Source organism: Prenolepis imparis, unplaced genomic scaffold (assembly GCF_030444845.1).
Source record: "Prenolepis imparis isolate NDT839.2.m4 unplaced genomic scaffold, iyPreImpa1.0 SCAF_5, whole genome shotgun sequence".
NCBI lineage: Eukaryota > Metazoa > Arthropoda > Insecta > Hymenoptera > Formicidae > Prenolepis > Prenolepis imparis.
The window spans coordinates 7,535,602-7,560,513 of NW_028141163.1; the positions used below are offsets into that span (position 1 = coordinate 7,535,602).

A 24,912-nucleotide genomic window follows, 5' to 3' on the forward strand; every position below is an offset into this window, starting at 1 on the left:
TTTTACATCGGGAAGAATATTATCAAACCAAAACGCACAATATTTTATAAACGGATTTGAATATTTTAATTCCATGTTTTTACAAATGGAAATTGTTTTTTTTTTCTCAATTTCGTCTCTCAATTTTTTTTTCGACATTACAATACAGCCGGGCATTTCCGGTCCAGAGAATAAATTTTGTGTTTCGCGCAATATGCCGGACTTTTTAACGATTGGCTTCTGGTCAGGTGATACAGTAGTCGCGCCAGTCATAGTAACTCGAAATAGCTAAAGTCGCGAAACGGGCGAATAGTTTCGTGTTTTTTTCAGTTTCAGTTACGTGCCGCACAATTCCTGCGGTCTCATAAATCTCTCTCGCTCTACGTCGGCAATACGGTGCCCTGTGTAATCGTCCATTACGTACTAGACTCTCGTCGAACGACGATGGTTCCTCCATTTGTTCTCCCTGTGAAAGTATATCGGGTGTATCACCAGGAGAGCATCGTCGTTTCTTCGTTTCCGAGTCCATTCGGCTAAAAGATAAAAAGGGCGTGAGGCCAGAAGATAGAAAGCGGCGGACGCGTATATCGCACCCTTTCTTTCTTTCCCTGGAAAATAGGGGAGAGGCGTACATTGTAAATCTGCGACAGTGCACATTGTAAATCTGTCACAGTACTTCGTCTTGAGTAGAATCTTCATGTTTTACTGAATCTGTGTTATACGCGTACATATATTAGAGAAATGTATCTCATTCATAAAATATTTTCTTTATAAGTATTTTATTACAAAGTAATGGATTAATTTTAAAGAAACTCCTACACCTTCAAAAATTAAAGATTTAGATATATAGATACGAAATTAATTGCACTTTATCGAAATATTTTGTGCATGATTATCAAGTCTTTATTACATGTTTTGTACGTTTACATATTCGTTTCTCGATTTAGGCAAAGAATCTCTCTCTTTCTTAGGTAAATATTTCAAATTATACAAAAAGAGAGAGATATCAAGTTTTAAAAATATTTACAACGTGATTTTATATCTTAAATATTTCTCTTCCTTGTGTGAATAAAAATATGTAACAGTAAACTATGTAAGAAAAGATGAATCTAAAGGAATAGAGATCATTTTCTATTGTTTAAACTTCTACACACACATCTGTTATTTATGTTAATTACATTGTTATCTTCTAATTTTATTATGTAATTAAAAATATTTGTTTTGCGAGAATCAATTCGATTAAACAAAAACAGAAGCAGATCTAGAGTAAAGGAGAGTTGGAGAGAATTCAGACTCCTCAAAGGGCACCTTATCTTCTCGGAACGTTTTAGCAGACGTAATATCAGTGAATATGATCTCGCGTGGGCTGAACACAAGTTGAATAACCGTTGAAAGTTCACCCTAAAAATTTAATCCACCGGAAAGCGACAGCGGAACGAAGAACACCGGGACTACATTAATTAGATCCACAATTACTGTAATGGGAGAGTTCGTGCGTTGCAATTATCGTAACACCGCGAAGGCAGTTAATTAAGAGAAATTCAATTAAGCTCTTTCGGCCACGCGAGCGAGCGAGCTAACGCGCGAGCGAATAGACGCGAGTTTGCGCGCGTATCAGGCACGAAGCTGATTTTTCCGCGAGAAAATCCGTTTCTCTCGCCTTTTTTTTCTCGTAACCTCCATTATTCTACGCGACATCGTTAATTCCACGCCGATTCGATTGGCGTGCCACTTATCCAATGCGAATTTTTTTTTCGTCATTGCGAAGAAGAAACAAAAGAGGACGAACGAAAAAAACGTTCAATTTCGTGATGATTTTCACCGAATACTGCTGAAAACGGACGACTTGTTCTCGATAAAAATTAACGAAAGAAAACGCTTCACCGATAACGATTCTTTCGTTCGCGATGCATTTAATTAGAAATATATCGTGACATTATTCCAACTTTTCGATTTAACATTACATTACAGCAACCGCGATGCAAACGTACAATTTTACATACAGTTTAAATCATTATTATGCATGAGTAAAAATGATATTTTATTAAGTATAATGCACAATTCCATTTTTCACTGTTTTTTAGATTTAAAATATTAAAAACAAAGAATAGAGACACAATGGGAAAACATATAGCTTTTAATAAGTCGGACAGACGCACGGGGGTTACTAATTACAGTCAGCATTACAAATGTATACAGGCATTATATAATTCCTTTTTCTTATTTCTATTTTTCTTTCTTCTAAAATAATATAATCATATATTACTTATAATATTTATAATTATAATATTCTTCTAACTAAAGAAGAAAAAATGGAAATATATAATGAAAATATATACAATGTGTTGCAATTTTTAATTTATTGCATACAAGAAAAAATAAAATTAGTTTTATTGTTAAAATTAAAATTAGAATCTTCGTTTTTTAATTTTGACATTAAAATTTTATATTTTTAAATGAAGGAAACTCAATCAACGCAGTTAAAACAATCCTTTCACTAAATAGCCAAATAACTCACGAGTTCGTGTTTATCTAAGTTCATACAAAGCCATGTGTTTGTAGCAGCACGACTGAATTTCCGGATATCTCGAGGCTCGAGGGACATTAAAACCAACGACATATTTCGGTTGCTGAAACAATCGCTCGAAACAAACGTAACAAACTGCTCATTCGTACGTGTGTAATGAGGAATGTCATTCACGACCGAGCTATCGCGGAGTTGTTCCGCGTAACTAATTTCATCGTTTGCGAAAACACAAGCGTCAGCTTGCATTGGCATCAAAATGTTACCTTAGATGGCCGGGGTACTTCCGCGGATAAATGTGGAATTCCGGGGACATAAACGGCTTGTTAATAGCGAGCTCGACTCGAAGCAACTATACCATTCGTAATTCCATTCGTATAACAGTCGACAATAAGAAGCGATTGCCAATAAAAGATAAGCGGTTTGCGTCATAAAAATGCGCTTGCGTGTATAGATATTCATACATTCACAAGTAACGTAGCCAACTTATTAAAGTTCTGCCATAATGTTTAAAAAAATCCTCTTTTCGCTTGACTCAATTCTTTCCCTAACGAGATATTGAACAATCTGGATTTGTAAGTTTTTAAGTTATCGCGTTTGCATTATATACGAGTTTCTTCGAAATAGTTAATTTACTCTCATTAGTCCATTTTTCCCCTAATTTCTTAATGTTGTCGAAAGTTTTGGTGTACACTTGGGAACTCGTTCTCTGAGAAATTTTTGGATTAACTTTCTAGCAAAAAATATTAAACACGCCATATCGAATCTTCAATTTCTACACAAACAGTAAACATCCGTGTTGTCGAAGCTAAGAAGAATCTATTTTTCTCACAATTTTATCGAAAATTTGTAAATTGAATTTTCCCATGAATTTCTCCGTCGGGGATACACAGATTTTTGTTACATTTACATAAATAAATTTAACGGATTAATTAATTTTCCGCGTTATGTAAATCGTTTCACACTGACAGAGAAGTGTAAACGTTGCCTCGTCGGACGAATCTGTCTGAAGCAATTGTGATACTCGTGACAGACACAAACGTCTTGTTAACGTCAGATATGACACGAAGCGCGCAATATGCAACTTGACAAAGTCAGTTTGCAGAAATACGAATGTAAAATACGGGCCCTTTATTTGGACGCTGGCACAACACAAACATTGATTCGAGAATTCGAGCTTTAAGTCCACGTTTATTTCCGAGCCGACGCTTCTCTCACAGGCGCCGCACTCTGTATTAATTCTATTATCACTTTGGAATATTAAATTTAATTAAGCGCGAAACTAACTGACTTAACAGCGGCAACTAAAACTGCACAACATTATACTTATGCAAAATACGCGAGTAGATTCCGTCTAATAAAACGTCATGTTTGCTTTAAGTAAAAAAGTCTGTTTTCTCGATTAATTTCAACAAACACGCGTTCTGCACTCGCGATTTCATGATAATGTAAACGTCGCGTTATCACGGCGGGGAAAGATAGGCATAAGACTCAACCTTTAATATAAGGCGTGACGTGAAATAAACAGCTGTGCGATAGATGAGGCGCTATGTCATTCTCAAAGAAGAGAAAGAAGAAGAGGTCCTTGGCAAACTTAGGTAGTCCGTTCAACGAACTGGTGAAATTAAATACTACGGTAGAATATTAATTTTTTTATGCAAACCTCTCTGAACTTTCTAAATCAAGCTGCTTTTATCTTTTTCGCATATATTTTTCTTTTTTTCTTTTATTTTTAATTAATACAAAAATTTTAATTAATTTCTCTTTTATAATATTATTTAATCCTAAATGTTAAATATAAAATATAAAATAATATAATATAATAAATATAAAATAATATTGTATAAAAAGAGAGAAAATTATACTATATAAAAATATAGTAAAACTTCTCATTGTAGCATACTTGAAATATTCTGTAATATAATATTTGTACGTTACATTGTCACTAAAATTGAGAACAATTATCGTAGATAGAGAGAAATAAAAATGTAATAAAAAAATAAAAAGCAATAAAAAGCAATAAATTGCATCTCTCATGATTACAGTACAGTCTATTAAATTTTTGTTATATCTTTTTAACTTTCTGTCTTTTTATTTATTGACTACCATCATACACACAATATTTCTATTATATCAGTAATATTGTGCCAGCAATGCAATCTCGTATAATAAATGACATTGCATTATATGATAAAAAAGTGGTAAAATATTACGTGAAACTAGATCTTTAATCGTGTATATTGTTCTGCGTTTTTGTGCCAATTTCCGCGCAAATAGTCAATTTCGCTAAATTGTATCCGGCTGCGAGATCCTTTCAAAGTCATTTCAGAGTAAATATAATAGCGCACAAAAGTTCGCCAGAGTATAAACGCGTACGTTCGATGCGCCTGTATTTTAAGAAATCAAATCAAATCACGGCTCAAATCCACTTCAGAGAATATCTGAATTGCATTCGTGACGAATGCATCCGCATTAATAAATCCCATGTGCAAATCCCGCAAATAAAATACTATATTGTGAACAGATTTAGCAATATTCTTTACAACGAATGCAAAATAAATAATACCGATGTAGAATAGATGTATGTAGAGTTGTATGCGTTTCATATTTCATATTATGTCCGACCGATCAAACAGAAGCTCATCGATTAAAGCAAAAATAAAAAAAAAAAAAAACAAATCGGATACAATAAATTCGTAAATCGCTAAATAGCGGTGTCTTTATTTGAATTGAGGAATTTGCTCAAGCCGCGGCGAAGCAAATTTATTTTCGTGGATACGATCATGACTGTTTTAACTCTTCGATGAAGCCTAGTGTTGATCAAGCTTTTAATTTCGTTAATGACCCACACACGAATGAAACATCGTACAGGGATGCTAATCCATTAGCGCAATTCATTTCGACACGAAGTAATTCACGTCGACAATACTGAAACCATGATGCCGACGCGCAAGTTAAATTCCAAGTTGGCAGTCTTAGCTTGCTGTAGGAGCGAATCGGTTCGTCTCCGCGGCTAATTAATCTGAAGTTAATTGAGGCCCATCCTGTGCTTCCATCCAAGCGAGATGCAAATATTGAGTTATCGAACTGAGTAGTAGGCACGAGTCGATTTCGCGAGAATTCATTAACGGTAAATGCCATCAGTTATCGGTCGACATGAATGTGATTTCTGATATTTCGAATCTGCACCTTGGCAACGAAATATAAGTGAGTTATATTGGAAAAATCGATTCATTATATAGTCATTATGTCATATCCGTGCTAAAAATTCGTACTGTAAAGTAATCGTACATTTACGTAATAATTTGAATAAAAAATAATGGAATTATTATATAAAATAGACAGATGTATATATCAAAAAATGAGTAGATATATAAGTTAACATTTAAATATATTCTTTCTATAATAATAAAATTTTTATTATAGAAGAGTATATAAATTTATCTTTTTAACTTCTCATTAATTGTATCTTGAAAACTTCATAATTTTAGGAGTTAAGATTATTTTATAGTTTCATCATAAATATTATCATTTTTCAACTTTTATACAATATAAAACAGAAATATAATTATTAAATTACACGTAAACGTATACGCATGTTAAATGTGTATTATTTATACGTGTATTATATGACATATACATATTATTTATTTATATCTTATATTATTAAAATATTTGTATATTATTATATATTACATTTATATACATATATATATACATATGTATATATAAAACATTTTTATGTATTTATTTGCAAATCAAGAAGCCTTTAACTTTATAAAACATAAATTATTTTGATTATCACTTGTTGATTGCAGGATAAATAGATTTTGAAACGCAATAAAATTTGCTTTGCTAATACATTTTAATCAATCATGAATTTACAGTAATAACTGGAAAATTGTATCGATTATTCGTTAAAAATAACTCTAATGAGCATGACACAAAAAAACTCGAAATAAATAAACTAAAATAGAATGTAATATATAATGCAATGAAAAAGCTAAAAATTAATATTCCATTTTTAAAAAAATTAACCAACAATCAAAATTATTATTGCATTCAATGGAATATTTTTTGCGATAAGAAAATTGCTAAATAACAGTCAAAATCCGGAAGGGCTCCATGTATTCCAAAATATTTGAACATATATGCGTATGCACGATTAAAAATTCCTGGCGATCATCCCTACGTTTTATGCCAAAAAGTACACACAAATACGATAGCATTCTTGAAAATCTATGACAATAAAGAACAAAATAATTGTTCAAGAACCAAGACTTTAAAAGGCTTTGCATATAATATATTAGTTTATTATAATTACATAATATTTTATGTGTCAGATTTTATATTATGTTTTTAATTAAGAGAAAAAGGAGAAGGCTCGGAGAGGTGTCGAGCGATAGTGGAGCAAATATAAGCACAATTTCTAGTTAATTAATTTTTTTATTTGTTGCGAAATATTATATTAATTGTTAATTTATTTTTGCAATAGTGTCTTCTTAATGTGTAATACTTATATATATGCAAAATATTTAAATATTTAAAACATTTAGTAAAATAGTTTTAATAACGAATATTTTTACATAGATATATAAAATATGTATATCTTAACATTTGTTTAAAATTGATAATTATTTAGATTATTTAAATTAGAAATATTTTACATTTTTATTCACAATAATATTTTACAAATATTTATATCTACAAAAATATCTTCGAAAATTATGAGATTTTTTTATTAAATAACTATGTAAAGAGAATAGACAAATAAAAAATTTAATTGTGTATGCAATAATAATTTTTTTTATTAATATTAATTATTTTAGATACCACTTTATAATTTGAATAAATTGGCATGTTACAGATTAACATTGTGTACTACACTCCGCTGTTGCACATCATACTGGTGAGTGCTGAATTATTTTTAATTTTATATATTAATTTTTTTAGAGTTTTATACATCTGTATGTAGCTTTTCTGCAAACCTATTTAATATATTAGCAAATTTTTAATTTTTAATCGAAGAACGATTCAAACTTGAACGAGGTTTGCTTAATCACATTTGTGTGTTAGAATTTAAAAAAATTAGTTACATTACAATCTGAAAAATTTATGATTCGCTGCTACGGAAATATTTTACGAGACTTCACTGCCGCACTTTCATCAAAAGAGAAATTAATGAAGAAAATGAGAAATTTCTATTAAATCTATAAAAATTTAGAAACATTTCATCCAAAAAATTTCGATTAGCGAAAAAATTTGTCGAAATAGTCTACACGTATACGATTTTCTAAACCAAATCCGCAGATAGAGAAATAGATGCGCGCAAATAAAGTTGGACGTCCTGGCGATTTAACGCTCATAGTTAGGGGAAACGGGACGACGAAACAATCGTTGTTTGAGTTCCAATTTGCGTTTAATAATTGCGTTTGATTAATATTCATTGGAATGCAAAGCGGTCCGGTGAGTCCAGCGACTGGGTAGCTCGCGCGCGAAAGAAAATGGGAACTGGCGAGATGACATTTTCACGAACTTTCGGCATTGTCCTGTCGTTACCACGGCTCGCCACGGACGGGGATAATAAATCGAAGGCAATGGCATCGCGTTTTCCCCGCGTTATATATATGCGCACAGATGATAATGGCTTCAGATTCGCGCGCGCGAGCCCGGGATGCGACTTATTTATGCAAGAGGCTTCGAGTACACGTCGATCCGCGTTACTCTGCGCTCCGGCTTTTCTAAAGCCCTCATCGTCACTTCCTTCGTCGAGCGAAGAAAAAATATACCGGGACGGTACGAGAGAGAGAAAGAGAGAGAGAGAGAGAGAGAGAACGTTCATCCTACGTAATACCACAGAGCACGTTTCACGAGATTTGCATCAAATTCCAAAAGAAGTGTATCCTATGATGAATTTAGCGACGATTTCTTCCTCGGTAAAAAGTTACCTCGATGTGCTATCTTCCTTCGCAACTTTTGAATTTTCAACATTACGTATTCCGGCAACTAAGCCTCAGATTAAGACTCTGTTAAAGTAAACTTTGATAGAAGTTTATCGAGAAGCAAGATTTTGTTACTTGTTTATACCCTTGAGGCTTTTTCGTTCAAAGTTTTTAAAATTTACCGTTAATAGCTTGATAATCACGTTTGCAACACAAAGTACGTTTATTAACAAACAGTTTATGGAAAAGTTTTTTTAAAGTTTCGATAAGGATTATGTAATAGAAAACATTCACGTCATCGTACAACACGATTGCGTAAAAATGTGTTTAGTTTTAAGAAACTGCAATTATAACAAAGACTAGGATAGACAAAAGATACGGATTGAATGAAGTTAAATTTTAGGAGGATACATTCTGAATCAGAATCTCATTTTTGAGAACACATACAGCTGCAAGTATACACGGGCGTCAACATGTAAGTCTATTGGGAATTGCGAATACGCCTCGGGAAAGCGAAGGCTATTTTCAGGATCGCAATTCTACGAAACAAAAGGAATTTACAATGAGCAAGTTCCGTTCGGAGCCAAAGCTGGAATCGTAAATCGAAAACTTTCGTCCCTTCTACATCTCTAGCATCTCACCCGCTTCTAAGATACTAACTTTACTCGCGCATTCTTCTCGGGAACTGTCGATCTTCCAGTTAGTAGAAATACCGCGAAGTGATCAGACACGACCTTAGATATAATTGTGAAGATTATGTCACAATTCTTAGGGATTAGCAGCTTCAAGTTTTCAAGAAATCGATCGCTTTTATCTTTCTAGGTCAGTAAAAACATTATGATGCAGATCAGAAATTTCGCAGACGTGATAGAATATTGTATACGAATCTAAACAATTAATAATCGAAACAGTTTGCCACTCCCTTCAAACAAATATTTTATACAACTTTATGAGTTAGACAGCTTAAAAACTATTAAAAAATACTTCAAAGCAAGTGAAAAATTATGCAAACATAAAAAAACTTTCTTAACTGGAATTTTTAAACAGTTAAAATGTATATCTTCAGCCTGAAGCTTTGCCACCGAACGGAAGTTACTCATAAATTCCTTTAAGTATGAAATAAAACATATCAGACATAATGATTTTTATAATATGAATAGAAAAGAATTGCAAAGTTTTAAAAGCTTGCTCTATTAACTCTGCCATCCTCAGAAAATGAATATCTTGCAGTTTTTAAGTCATTTCACTTGAAAATCAGTAGAAAGATCGCGAATAAGTCAGACATAATGCATGCCTAAATAAATACGCGAAAACTGTGGAGCGCATATTGTTGGATTAAAAAAAAATATGTATATTAAATATATTTTTTTGAGAACACACACACACATCCTCATAAATAATGAAAAACAATAAAAGCCAAAAATGGCAAGTTTCCGGGTGCAAATATAATATAATGCACATAATTTAATAACAGAAGAACAAACACTATCACACTTTAAAAAAGAAAACAAAATTTCCTGTACTTTTCTGTACCAGTTTCCTAATCAGTAATAACATCACGTTATAATTCAGACACCGCAATTCTCTAAGCGCAAGTAGAACATCCCGCGAACACGTACCGACACACTCACACTTTCAAACAACAAGTCCCTGTACCTTTTTCGATCTCGATCCACAAATTTGATCCGGAGGCTATCACTACTTCTTTTCGATTTTCTCTCACCCTCTCTCTCCCTTTCTTTCTCGAAAAAGAAGAAGAAACTTTCCAAAGAGAAATTGTGTTCTCGCACCTTTTCCTTCAATGTCGTCCCCAAATTGTTGATTCAATGCCGTCGATGTGAAAGAGTCTCGTTATCCTTCCACTGAACCATATGAATTCTGAGAGGGCGGAATATCGCGGCTCGATCCGGAAGTTAACCCGCGAAAGACGCAGGCATCATCCGCGTGTCCCTACCCTCCGCGAGGGCGGTGAAAAACGTCGACGTCGTCGTCGAGTGATAAACGAATACGAGCGCGAGTACGCAGTGACACGAAACGACGTGCGTCGCGACGCCACCGGCACTGGCGGTTGCGTGCGTACTTAACCGAGCGACGGCGGAGGTCGAACTGGACCGAACGCCGGAGACTGCCTTTGGCCGCTGCGCTGCGTGTACGGTCTGGTGGCGGCCGCTTTCGCCGGCGACGAGAACGGCCACCGCGACGACGACGACGCCGACGCCGACGCCGACGCCGACGCCGACGCCGACGCCGACGCCGACGCCGACGCCGCTCGCAGCAACCATGGCGCGACGCGGAAGCCGCCGGAGCGCCCTCATCTCTCCCACACACCCCCTCGCGACCTCGGCTCCACGTCGTTTCATCCCTCGCTTCAACCCTCCTCGTCCTTCCTCCCAACTACCCCGGCAGAGCTGTCCCCCCACTATTCTATCGATCCTACGGGAGAGGCCCTCTGGTGCGTTCCATTTGCCTGGTTCGAGCGGAGACTGCAAATCGCGCTCGCGTAGATCGCCTGGACTGTCGTCCAGAAATCTGAGGAGGGTCTCGCGAGAAGGATGGAGCGAAGACAGTTATCGGCGGTTTTAACTCCTTGCCGAGTTCGTTTTCTTCGAAGCGAGAAACTGGACTGTTAATGGATCGGTCCGCGTTTTATCGACGAGAATGAACTTACAAGAAGCTTATGTGGCGAACGAATATAAAGTTGAATTAAGCATCAATATTGTCAAAGTATTCTTGATGGTCTGATTGAGTACAGAAGATATCGAGTTTGAATGAGAATAACAATCCTGATGAATAGAATTAAATATCTCGATAACATCTCGTGCATCAACATGGTTCTTTTTTTTTCTAAACCCACAAAGCATAAAAAACACTTCCCTTTATGAGACTTTGAGAAGAATAATTTTTTTCTATCGAAGATAAAAAAGAAGGCTTTCTTCTATCATCGAAAAATTCTTAAAATTACATTTATAAAATTATAACCATGTTCGCTAAGTTTGAGTTTCAATGCACATGACATATGTCATAAAGATTGCGGGAATGGAAATATAGCTGTCTGATTTAAAATTCGTATACACTATCGGAATGTCCTACATCTCTCTTGTCATACGGAAATACTGGGCTAACTAGAATAGATACATTGGACGTATCCATATGTGCAAAAGGAAAGGAAAAGTAACCCTTAGAATTCACTTCCCTTGTGTGATGACGGATTTTCCGATTATATGCTCGCAGAAGAATCTGAGCAATTCACTTCCGTATATATATCATAACACGCACTTTCCAATAATATACTTGCGAGAGAACCTAAATGCGATATGTATATCGATCTTCATATTCACAACATGCATTAACGCCACACGTGGTTGCTTGATTTCCATTACGCGTTTGCATTAAATTTGCAGTCATATATTTGCATAACATTAAATTGGTCCCTCTGTTAAGCAAATTAAGCTCAGAATTAGGCCATATTTAACCTTAAGCATGATACTTTACAAAAGTATGGATATGGAGAAATTAATTAAGGAATCATAATTCCGAATGCAAATCATACAGGCTGAATGTAGAATATAATCGCGATTTCGCAGTTAAGTAAATATACTCGTAATTAAAGATAATGCGTGAATATTTTGTATTTTATTATGTCAAATGACGATGTTTGTGCATATATATAGGATATATCATTATAATTTGTCAGAGCTTTATGAATAAACACATTATTCGTATCGCGGTATAATTAATTTTTTATTTCCGACCGCTTTACAGCGCATGTATTTTAATTAAAATATTGCAACAATTGCTGGATAAATTGATACGAGAACAAACTTTCTTCATGAAAAAAAAGTTCTAAAACATACTATAAGAAGAAATGCAAAACGACTCTAAAGGTGTAAAAACTAAAGTATATATCGAAAAAATAAATTTTTTTTTCTTGAATATTACTTTTAACATTTAATATACTAAGTTTTTCGCGATAGAGTAAAGTTCAAAATAAATTGTTATAGTTGCAAAAAATTTCAAGCTTAAGAAGAGAATGAAAATGTACAAGACAGAGTTAAATCGTAATGTTATTTATATCTCGAGATATAGATGCGCATTCGACGGCGGCAAAATTTTCGCGATGAAATAAATTCCAAATTATATCGTTGCTAACCGAGAGAAATTGCAGATTAAAAAAAAATAAAGAGAAATAGAAACTTGAAACTCAAAGTTAAGGCGGCGAATTTGCAATATTATTTCCATAAAGAGCGCGCATTCGATGGTAACGGACGCTTCGCGGTTGAGTAAATCTCGAGATATATCGCTTCTAACCGGAAGAAATCGCGAGTTACAGAACTCGAAATGTAAAGAAAACGCGCGCGCGTGGAAATTCCGACATTATTTCCCCACAGAACGCGTATTTGACGTTAACGAGAGCTTCGCGGCTGGAGTAAATTCCTTACTATACCGTCGCAGATGAGAAAAGCAGGAAATAAAACGTCAGAATTTCCGCTAATCCAATAGATTTTCAATGGTCCGTCTCGAAAAAGCACGGTTTCTCGATTCGCTTCGGATAAAAATCGCGATTGAAACTGTTCCTCGAAATAGTCTAATGGTGCGTCGTTAAAATTTGTCAAAATTCGTAATTCACTTCAAATGAACCGTAATGTGCTGTAAAATTGCCTAAGGTACACAAATAGATTTTAGAATTTCGCGAATTACCGGATATCACAAAATAAAATTCATGTTCTAGCCGTTCTATTTTTGTTTCTCTATAAAGCTATCCTTATTGCTGGAATCTTACTCGATGTGTGCTACTAAATGTGTGTGCACTGTATATACATTGCCGGCTACAAGCAAAATGAGAAACAGAGTTTCTCGTTCTAATGGGTTTCCGAGAGGAAAAATAATTATCAGCGATAAAACGGTGAGTTCTGCGACGAACGTAAATTTAACATTGCGGTCATAACAAAGCAGAACGTCGTGCGGAATAAAGCAGTTTTCAAGTACCACGAAAGTTGCAAAACTACTATATAATTGCAAGATGTCTCATGTTTATCGCCGCGTGAAAATGAGAGAACTTTCTCACGCATTGCTTCTTTTTCCAAACATGCCAAAAGCAGCGTAAAAGATTAAATTACTTTTTTTTCACGTGCGTGTCTCTCTTTTGACGAAGAGAACAAAAAACTAGGAAAATCTAGACTCTTAATCGAGTTTTTTTTTTTTTTGCGAATCGAAAATGTTGCCGGATGACAGAGAGCCTCCTATATATCGTTATATCATTGACGGAGTGCGGTTTTCCACGGTGAAATATTTATCGCGACACTCTTGGGAAATGATGCTGTCGAAAACGTCACTAAAAAGTAAAAAAAAATTTTGAAGAAATCGGCTAAAAAAGCACAATATTTTACGGCTTACGAGAACTAATGAAAATCTTACATATTCGATATTCGTCGTATATCAACCGCAATTCTGCAAGATTTCTAACGGTTACTGTCATTCTCGTAGTTTTTGAGAGTTTTCTCTGGTATGATATTGGCACAAGTCAACCTGTCGATATGTCACAGTTGAGTGCTCTAATACTATTGGGCGTTGCGGATTATCGTGCTAGAGAAAAAGAATAAAATATCACTGACAAAGAGCCAATGCATCCACACATTAATATTAACTTAAACACGCACGTTGACTTAAATTTAAAAATATATTGATATTTCTAGAATCGTACAAAATTATATATATACTGACACATATATATTCGATACTTTTAAAAAAAAAATATCGAAAGTATTTACAGTATCGGAAATCGTGCAATATAATAACTTCCGCGAATATATATTTCACAGTATTATTCGATTTTTGACAAGGAGATAATATTTCATATTTTTAACTACGTATGTATCCTGTTCCGAATATGTCAGAGAATATGCGAGAGAGAGAAGCCCTTTAAACATTGTACGAAACTGTAATGTTATCCTTAGAATTTACATGAGAGTGCAGCTTTCGGAGGGTCGCGAAATCTGTCGCGTTCGTTACGTTAGTCGTGAAAACGAGGAGAATAGCAACGGCGCTGCTGTGTGAAAACTGTGTGAACAAATTATTACACGACGGCTGGCTGGACGCGGTCGTGAGATGCCAGCTGACCGGCCAGACAGTCTGAAACACGTTACACTTTAACCTGATTCCCGTAATTACTCTTCATTGGATGGGAGCAAAGTTCAGAAACCTATCCGCCGTAAAAATGTTCCTTTAAAGTCGATACGTGCACACGGTAGATTACTTTGCCACGCCTTTCATATCACGAGAAATGAAAATGAGAGGTTTGAAGCCATGCTGGCTTTCGATGCGATTTTGATAGCATTGATATATCATATATAACGCGTAATCATATATGCGGCAAAGTTAATTAAACTGTTAAATTTCTTTAAATTTTTTTTCAATGGATTGAATTGTTGAAACGTAATCTTGTGTGAAAACAAATGCAGAGAGAAAACATAATATAAAGGAAACACAATTAGAACAAGCTACGAATATTCTTCAAAAATCAAAAATAAAGAAATGATCAAAAATCATGTATAAATTAATAGCATTTTGATTTCTTTTAAAAAGATTTTGATTTCTCTTAAAAGATAGCGAGAGAGAAAGAGAGATGTGAAAAGTATTTATTTTTTTCTTTTGGTTTATCGTGATTGGTTAAGTTATATTGACCTGTCGAATCTATTTGCGGAAGTAGACAAACATATGTCTGCATGACCTATATGCGGATCTTATCTGTGCCAAGCCGCTGCGCAGAAACAGAACTTATGGTCAATGGTTGATACGATCACCCTCGTAAAATTTCGGGTTCGCTGCTTAGGTACCAATAAATCTAAAAAATCGCGACAGGAAGGAAATGGTCCGAAGATTTCGAGCCTCATCACGCGAAAACAGGATAGTAATGTGGGCAAAGAAATATATGAGAAACCGGGGCATTTTTGCATTTTCTGAAATTATATCAGTACGTTAAAGTTATCTCGAAGACGTACATTCTAAAATTTTTAAGATTGAATTTAAAACGATAACGATGGAACAATGATAAATTAATCGATTAAATTTATTATTGAGTTATTTGTATTTTCTTTCACAAAATTATACGGAAAAAGAAAAATTAATAAATTAAATTTGTTATTAAATTAATTGCATTTTATTTCACAAAGTTATTATTTAAATACTATATAACGCTGCATGAGTGAAATACGCAAGTAATATTATCGTCTATTAATAAAAGAGAATAAAAAAGCTTGCAAAGAGAAGCTATATCTCACTTGATGCGGCTGCACTTTAAACAAGAAAAAAAACAAAAAAGATAAATTACTTATACTTCATTAAACTATAGATCAGCATAAACGCTGCCTTTAATTAATGCATATATACAAGGTGTACCATTTTCTTTGGAAGTTTACTAGTCGTTGATTTTCAAAATTTCGAACGAATTTTTCTTTAGCAAAACTATATTTTTTAATTAAAATATTTTAATTTTTTTAAACACTCAATATACATATGTGTGTAATAATCTTTCGTTTTAATGCAAAATTTATAATTGATAGAAAACGAGATTTAGATTTATATATGTATATTCCAAGCAATTTAATTTATCTTTTTTTTTTTTTTAGATTCTTATCAACTCTTAATTATATAATCTATTTTCGCACAAACTAAAATTTATTTATTTAATATTTTATTCTTCTTTTTCTATTGAGAAACATGCGTCAAACAAAACTAAATGATTTGTAGGCAAACATATGCGAGCATATGTAGCAAAACATTATCTTTAAGAAAATATGTAGTATATAAAATATAGTAAAATATATATATACAAGTATACAGAATGTAATATAAAGGTGAATGTTAAAAGATTTCGTTGAAATTGATGGTTCGACGGTGGCAATTCTTCTTAAGTCTCTAGTATTTGCGACTAAGAAAACATTCGATCGCGATGCGACACCCTATATAGATGTCTCCTCTATCAATCGCCACGTTATTATGCCGGGGCATATGCAAAAAGGGTATGCACAGTGAAGCCGACACAACAATAGGGTGAACGACCGCGCAGTGAAAAATGACAGCGTAGCAGCGAGACTTTTATGCCGAAGTCGCTCCAGAATATCGCCCAAACGTCCTTTCGCCATTGAACTGTCCGCATGTGAATATTCGCCGCGTACACCCTTATATTTACGACAGGTCATTTCGCTGGATGAAAGAAAGGATGAATGTTACAGCGTGGCGAATTAGGGAAGGTGTTGGCGAGGTGCAAAATTTTTACGCTTTTAGCGGTTCGAGCATTCGGTTAGCGGTAAGGACGATGCAAAGGGATGCAAATTGCAACCATTCGTCGAAAACTTCGGTACAAATGAAATTTGTAAGCCGCGAAATAAATCTTGCGGCAATATGTCCATTAAGAGTCATAAGTAAGGTCCTGCGAAATATCGCCAAATATCTTACGATTTACAATGCGACAACCTCCTGTGGCGCAAATATTAAAGCAAAAATTTCTTGGTGACGTGATACACGTATGATACATCGTCATTTTTCCCGAACAATAATAGACAACAGAAGATAAATTGAGAAAGATTTATAAGACGCTTTATTATAGATTTTAGTGGTTAGTAAAAATTATTACTCCTGCAGTCAATAAAGATTTTCGTACAACGTGCGTATTAGAAAAACTTGTGTTGCACAAACGAAACGATAAAATGAAACATTTTTAAAGAGAGAAAGTAAGGAGACTTATTAATTTATCTATTTTACCGTAAAGTGACCGATGTCATCAATAAACGTTTGCCGCGATAAATCTCTTAAAATAGCGGTAAAGTTTCTGTTGAAGATATTGAGGCGAGAGTTAGTGGCGGAAAAACGTTTCTCGAACGGATGGCGAGTAGAGGGCGAGTGTCTACCACAGCTGCCTTTGAAAGTAGATTCTAGCAGAAAGAAAGTCTATCGATTTCATTGCTTATCTTGACTTTTAAAACCTGCTGAGCGAGTCTAGTCACACATCTCCTGTTCGCCGTATCTCGTCCCGATCTCCTTTGTGTGCGCCGGCACACTTTTATTTTTCTTCCATCTCTCGAGTAAAAAGTTTATGTCTGCATCGCTTGATCATCGTATACATCCGCACCTCCGCAGATAAGTCTGCATCTCTCCGTGGAACCATATGTATGTATAATTTGTCGCGAAAACGTTAACGCCCCGGAGCGCAAATGCACCACCATTTTTATTTGCGAGACGAACCGACGAATCTCACGACATTGCGATACTCTCTACCTGTGAGACACTCGAGTCTATCGATTTTTTATGAGACACGTAATGCCGATGTCACTCCAAAAAGGAGCACCGGTGCGAACACCGCGTTGTGTGTTTTATGAAAAAGATATAAAATAGACTCGGAAATAGCGGTGGATACGTTTCACGCTGTCACGTTCTCCACGATTTACACGGTCATGCTGTGTAATTCGTGCAGTCCCTTCCACGAAAAACGCAAAGATAGAAAAGAGAACGGATGCTAGTTGAAAAAAAGGATGTTAAAAACTCTGTCGTCGTAGTCATTAAAAAGATATTTCAATGAGTATCGAGAACGTATTCGTATGTGATTTATGATATATGATGATATGCACTATAAAATTTTGAAATAATCACTAAATACATTTTTAATGATTATAATAAAAATCATTGATATCAATAAAAATCCTGATAACATAATTTGTGAATACATATCAGTAATTAATAAAAAATGAGCCAACTATGATATTTTGTTAAAATAAAAACAGTATAATAAGTTTTTTGCCGTAATTATCTTGTCATTATTAATTATAATATTCTATGAAAGAAGAACAGATTATATCATATAAAAATATGCTTTCATTAATTTTCTATGAAAATACTGATACTCTTGCATCACATAAATAATTTTTGCAAGAACAAAAAACAATAAGATTTTAAACTTAATTCTTTTTAGACTTAATTCTCACTTTTCTTCTTGGCGCTATTTAATTTTACGCGAGTCATAAAATTCAGAAATATAATTTTTTATTTTCTGTAATGTTATTCAACAAGCAAATAAATTTTTGTTCTCTGACAGAAAAGATTTTATTAGTATAATTGCATGAGCAACAGTTAATGAACAAAAAAAAAATATATTATATCGATATCTTCCGACGTGAGAGGGCTCGGGAACAATAGATAGAATCTTAACCAAATATAGATTCCAAGATTTCACGTGCGCAGTTCAGAATCAAAACCGATTTTGTGGCAATTCAATTTCACGAGAAGAAAGTTCAAAAGACACGGAGAGCATTGCCTAGGTGGGAAGACACAGTTCCGGACGCGAGGAGAATCCGCATAGGGGGTCGCCAAAGTTTGGCAGAAGTGGAAAGTTCGACGATCGTGGCCTCGAATCTACCATTAACTCGCGAATACGGCTCGGCCTATTCTCGACAATCAGATTTCGGTCTAACACATTACGATAGAAGAGTAAACTTCAACGAAAGCGATACGTTAGAATCAGCTCGATCTCGTTTTTATTCGACCGTAGATAAGAACGAGATAATATTCTACTTAAACATTATATCTACGTAAAAGTGCAAATAAAAAATTTCGACGTAAAGCGAGATTAACGTCTTACTTTTAATGAGATGGTATTATCCTGAATAGGACATATAAATGGAAAAAAGAAATTTGAAATCTAAATCGATGGCCTACTGTTACCATTTATTTCTTGATTTTTCAGTAAATCTGTGAATGTCGATGTCGTCTCCAAATTACTGATGTTGATATATATAATGCATTGCACACCGAATTAAAAAAACGTTTATTATCGGCCAATATAAATGTACTTCGTGTTCATTAATACATTAAAATTACTCAGCAAAATTTTAATTATCGAATGTAGTTTGTCATTTAAATGCAACAGTTCGCATCTGATTTGAGGGGTTTGAACGAAATATTAATTATAATTAAATATTACAATATTTCCCTCTTGTTGAAAATTATGTTTCAAATTAAATTATATTTCATTATTGCTGTTTAGTTTAAAATATGCATCTTTATTTTATTCAGGGAAAAAGAGAAATATTTAGCTGATATAATGTATTTTTTTACGAAATATTTTATCTACAATATGCGAATATTTAATATATAATAATTTCAAACTGTTTTTTTATTTTAAAAAATAATTATTTTATTTATTTTAAAACACAGTTTTAGTCTATACGTTTCTTTCTTCATTTTCTCTCAATCCCGCAATTTCACTATAACTCTATCTTAACATTGTTTGTAAATCGATAATCAGTGGAGAGAGCAAGAAAAAGATATAAGTAACATTAAAGCCAGTTCAAGTAAGATATCAAAGATTTTGAAGTTTTGCGTAACAAAGTTTGCAAATTTCATATTCTACCTTGACAAACTTTTCGTGTAACGTAGTTCGTGAGGTTCGCATACATCGTAGCACCTAAAGGAACAAAAAGTAAACTTGTCATCGGTAACGCTATAAAAACAGACCAGTTATTTGAATTGTAAATACAATTATCGGTATAGGAAGTGAATATGTAATCATGTTGTAAAATATTTAATAAACGTGACAAATTTGCGCGAAACTTGACAGAACTTGTCAAAAGATAATTTATTTTAAGTTTGAAAAATTATAAAATAACACAATCTTCCATAAAATAATTTTTCAATTAAAATTGAATATTTTTTTATTTATTATTTAATATATCAAATCTATATAATATCTATATATAAAAAAATTTATATATAATGTATAATTATTAATAACGATTACCGGATGTTTTAGATTTGTAATTCAATAATTTCATTTCTTTTTAAATTGTTATATTTTTTAAAAGTCGAAAGCTATTCTTCTGTACGTTCAATGAAATTTCCTGCAATATTTTATTTAAAACAATTTTGCATTAAATATATTACATATATAATATTTAATGAACGAAAAATATGTGTGATTCAAACACAGTTCTCTTTATTTGTGTGTGCAAGATAAAATATTAATTTTTAATTAAACACACACAGAACAGTTATTATTACATCATTTAATTTAATAGAGGAAATTAATAAACCGCAAATCGAAAACCTCGGTCGTTTGGATGGTTAATCGAAGAATTCCGAACTATCGGTGAGTAGTCTTGTTTTGCTCGAATATCAGACGGGAGTCGTCTGTGAAATTTTGTTACAAAGCAAAGTTCACGAGCCGGTAACAGGAATGGCCTGAAGGACGCTGTCGTAATTCCTCGAGAGTTTCGGCGGATCGAGGAACTTCGGTATGCTACGCAGAAAGTTGTCCCGCCGCTGAGAATACGACCACTTGCTGCTCTGCCCCGGCTTTCGAGGCCGGCAACTTTTGCTTTCCGTCGACGGTCCATCGTGTCTGGTTATCATCTACCTTTCGATGTTCGAGTTCGTTAATTGTAATTATGGTCTTTTATAGTCATTAGACGCGTTGTTTCACAATTTAATGCACAACAAATTTAGCACAACAAGCTACTTACATTTTTCAAAAGAAAAATCCATAAGATATTTATGTATAAAAGAAATATTTAATTAAATTTTTTCTTTTAATGCAAAAAAGTGCACTAGAAGTCGATATTATCATTGCAAAGAATTACGGATTAATTCCATCTTATTAAAGTATTGTAATGTCATTTATATCAGTTGTATGATAAGAAAGAAATAACAGTTAATTTGACAAACTTATTATACATTAATCAGGTTAATTTTTAGTTTTGTGAATATAAATAGCAATTAATTTCCTTTTGATCATCTTTATTCCGAAAATAATTCTACTAATTCAAGGGCTTCGATCAATGGATATACTATTTAAAAATCACTGTCTTAAATTCTTGATTCGGACAGACTTTAAATAGATTATGCTTTGCGTAAAAACCGTTCATCTTCTCTCATAAGGTATACTGCTCTTCAACGTCTCGCACGTCCGTCGTAACTCATTTCAAAATTCATATTCCGCTAGATAAATCGAGAGATTTTCCTTAATAATCTTTTTCTTGCTATATTCAATCACTAAGAAAATTTAAAAGCAAGACTAAAATTTATTGTCAAGTCTGTTCTTGTAAAGTTTTCTAGTAGATTTTTCATATATTCTCATATATTCTCAGAATGGAGATGGCATTGAGTTTAGAAAAACGTTGGTAATATTTATTTGATACATTGAATGTTTCACGTGCGCGTGAAAAATACAACGCTTACATTTGTATGCAGTAAAATACAATTGATAGATCACAATAAAATAGTGATTTTACATTACAAGTTTAGTTTAAAAATATGAGTATTTACAAATGTATTATATACTGTGCAAGTATGTATTAATTTTATTATTCATCATATCATATATAATTGAATTATTTTTATTTTTAAAATAAATGTGATGATTGATTAAAAACTAAATTTTTAAGCTAATCCTTAGCAAAGAGTTTTTATTTTAGCTCTAAAAAGTAAAGGAATGCTCTTGATTTGATTTAAGCACATTATTAAGCATTCCTGCAAAGTCTACATCGCGGAACGCGATAAAAGCGAGACATTGCGATAATTAAAAACGGAGCGCAAGTGTTACACACATCACAGCGGCAGAGAAGAGAAACTGCTTTGACAAGTATGTTGTCGCGCACTGTAGCAGACACTTTCTAGGCCGTTTATAGTGAAATTTAAACACTTGCACGATATATAATATTTTTTTTTTCAAGCGGTATTCAGTCTAGTGCGAGGTTAATTGTACCCCGAAGGTATCCGCCTTTCCTTCCGCGCCGTTCCGAACTTTTAATGATATTCAACTCGATATTCTGCTACGAAAATAACGCGTTAGCCCGGCATAGAATACGAGAGATGCACGAAATCGCGGAAACTGGTCAGGCGAGAAGTAAAAAGGATCGTATATGTAGACGATCTCAATCGCTTCCTATCTGGATATGATATACGCTTTCATCGATTCACCCTCATATTACTCTCGCCGGAGTGATTCCGAATGAACTCCAAATACACGACGAATATGCGCAAACTTTTATGCCGAATGCTATGATCCCAGAATTAATTGAAGCCTATAATTAAGACTGAACTATTGAAAAAAAAATCTCGATTGAAAGCACGAATTCGGGGAAATTTGTTGATTTTTCCTCGATGCAACTCGCGTATTTTCAGGAAAAATTCATCTTAACGAGAATTCCTTCGAGAGTCTCTTTTAGCGAGTTCTTTTTTAGTATCTCTCTCTTTTTGAAGATAAGGATATACTTTATTCTCATGAGATATTCGCCGCTCTTGTAGTACCACGTAGTAGTGACTCCTTTAAAAAATATTATAAAGCAGCAGCCGCCTGTGTTGTGCATTTATATTACGCTCATATTTGTTTTTAAACGTTTTTAACATCTGCGTAATATTGAGAAAAATGCGAACAATTTTCGTTAAAGTGATGACAAAGAACTGCGTGCGAACGGAAAAAAAATTAATAAAAAATTGTTTAAAGTTTATGCTATGCATTACTTCATCAAATGTTGGATAATCGGATGATTACCCTAATGTACACGGAATATAGAATGTAGAAGTTGAGATTGATTGATATGGAATTTACATGGTCGCATTTCAGCACGTTTGCTTTCAGTATTCTACGCACGTCGTGATAAAGCCACGAGGCAAATGGTGGTCTAATATATTGCAAATTGTCGGATCATTTGTTGGTATGTGTTTATTTAACGCGTTTATTAAATGCGCACACGCATTTCCATCGTTTGTAATTTTTAATTTTATACATTTTTAATTTTATCACAATTTTTCTCTCTCCCTCTCTCTCAACAATACAATTTAAACTATTCAACTTAATTAATCAAAGCTACATTCGAATCGAATCAAATTTCGAATCAAATTAATCGAAAAAATAACTTTTATTATAAATGCTGCGATAAACGGTAAATATACATGAAACTTAAAAAACATATAAAGGAAAAAAATAATTAAAAATACTAATTCAAATTATTGAAAAAATATTTTTTATAAAAAAAATTTAATAATTAAATAAGAAACATAATATGTCATAAAATATTATTTTTTAGATTTATAAAATGTATTAAAAAATCGGAGATCACCATTGACTGTATTATAGAAATAAATATAAAAAATGCAGTTTTAAAATTATTCTGCTATCATATGATTTAAATATATAAATAAATAACATTTCTCTTAAGTATTATGTCGCTTCGAAGTCTCAAAATGATTTAGGGAAGGTGTTGGATCGAGTTGTAACTAGATAACGATTTGATCGTCTGCGATTCGATGTTATGCGAACGAGAAGACGAATATCGAAGTCGAGATTGACTTCACGTTTTCCCCCGGCTTCCATATTTATGCAGCTCCTTCGATACGAACATGTGCAATATACATCGCGTAGCGCGTGCATGTTGTATATTTAACGATACGAGAGGTCTGTTGGAGTAGCTGCCATTTACGTATCTGAGAAGCAATTGCAGCTATCCCGTTTGGAGAAAGAACGATACATCTATCTGTACGATGTAAAGTAATTGTGTAAATGTGTATCGATGGTCTTTGAGAAAATATAGTAGGATGTAAAATGTAAATCAATTTTTTTTTGTTTGAAAAGAATCTGATCTTTTCTCAGTTGTTATTCTCGCAAATTATAAATCATTTTCGATATTTGAAGAAAACGACAAGAGATAAAAATAGACGAACGTCTCGCAATAATATTAAACTCTATTATTCACTATCACTTCACTTTTATACGCAGTGTTTATTTGATATACGGTTGCAAACTTTAAATAATCTAAAAATATCTTGTATATACATATATCGACTTTTGCTTTATTCCATAAACAAGATAATATATTTCAAAAGAGGTTTAAATATTCTCTAACGACGCTCGTATCTCGTAATTGAAAAAATTAGATATAAGCAAAGAAGAGAAAATGCGTAATTACACAGCAAACTCGCGTAATTATCACCGTGGATAGTGTGTCACCGGAGTGTTTTATTAAGTAGCCAGTAGAAGTAACGCGTGTACATTCATTGTCCCTCTAATTACGGTTATTAATCTCCCCTTCCTTCTTTCTGCAGAGTCATTAATTACCACGCTAATAGCGCTTCGTTTCATGCGCCAGGCCTGTTTCCTTTTGCAATTTTAGCTGCGCTTTCATCGAGTGATATTTAGCCTCTTGCGTCGCTTCAAAAGGAAGTGGGGGAAAATAGCTAGACAAAGCCAACGTAGGCGACCGGCTAACAAAGTTTTAATTTTCACTTACAATTAATTCAACGCATGCTTCATTAAGCTTTATGCTCTATTCGCGCAATCAACGGCGGTAATTTTTAAGAGAGATGTTTGAGGGAGGAAGACGAACAAATGGAAGGCTATATATTGTGGGGTAATATTGTATGTAGTACGATGCGACGTAGACATCCTCGAGCCTTCAATTAGTGTGATTGGAGCCAACTATT

At 33.7% G+C, this 24,912-nt stretch overlaps 2 protein-coding genes across 9 annotated transcripts in view; one reads left to right on the forward strand and one right to left on the reverse strand.

The window, feature by feature from the left end:
* Kair1d (Kainate-type ionotropic glutamate receptor subunit 1D) overlaps positions 1–24,912 on the reverse strand; it is a 384,639-nt gene that overhangs the window by 215,834 nt on the left and 143,893 nt on the right. For 2 of the 8 annotated variants that reach the window (XM_083038999.1, XM_083038998.1), the window contains exon 1: positions 10,236–10,600. The exons of 2 other annotated variants lie outside the window; for them this stretch is intronic. The gene's annotated coding sequence lies outside the window, so the exon portion shown is untranslated. 4 more of the 8 variants (XM_083039000.1, XM_083038993.1, XM_083038997.1 and 1 more) reach the window with 4 other exon arrangements.
* Positions 1–24,912, forward strand: part of Notum (palmitoleoyl-protein carboxylesterase notum) — a 209,316-nt gene that overhangs the window by 56,045 nt on the left and 128,359 nt on the right. The window contains exon 5 of the mRNA XM_083039013.1: positions 7,371–7,412. The gene's annotated coding sequence lies outside the window, so the exon portion shown is untranslated. The remainder of the gene's footprint in view (positions 1–7,370; positions 7,413–24,912) is intronic.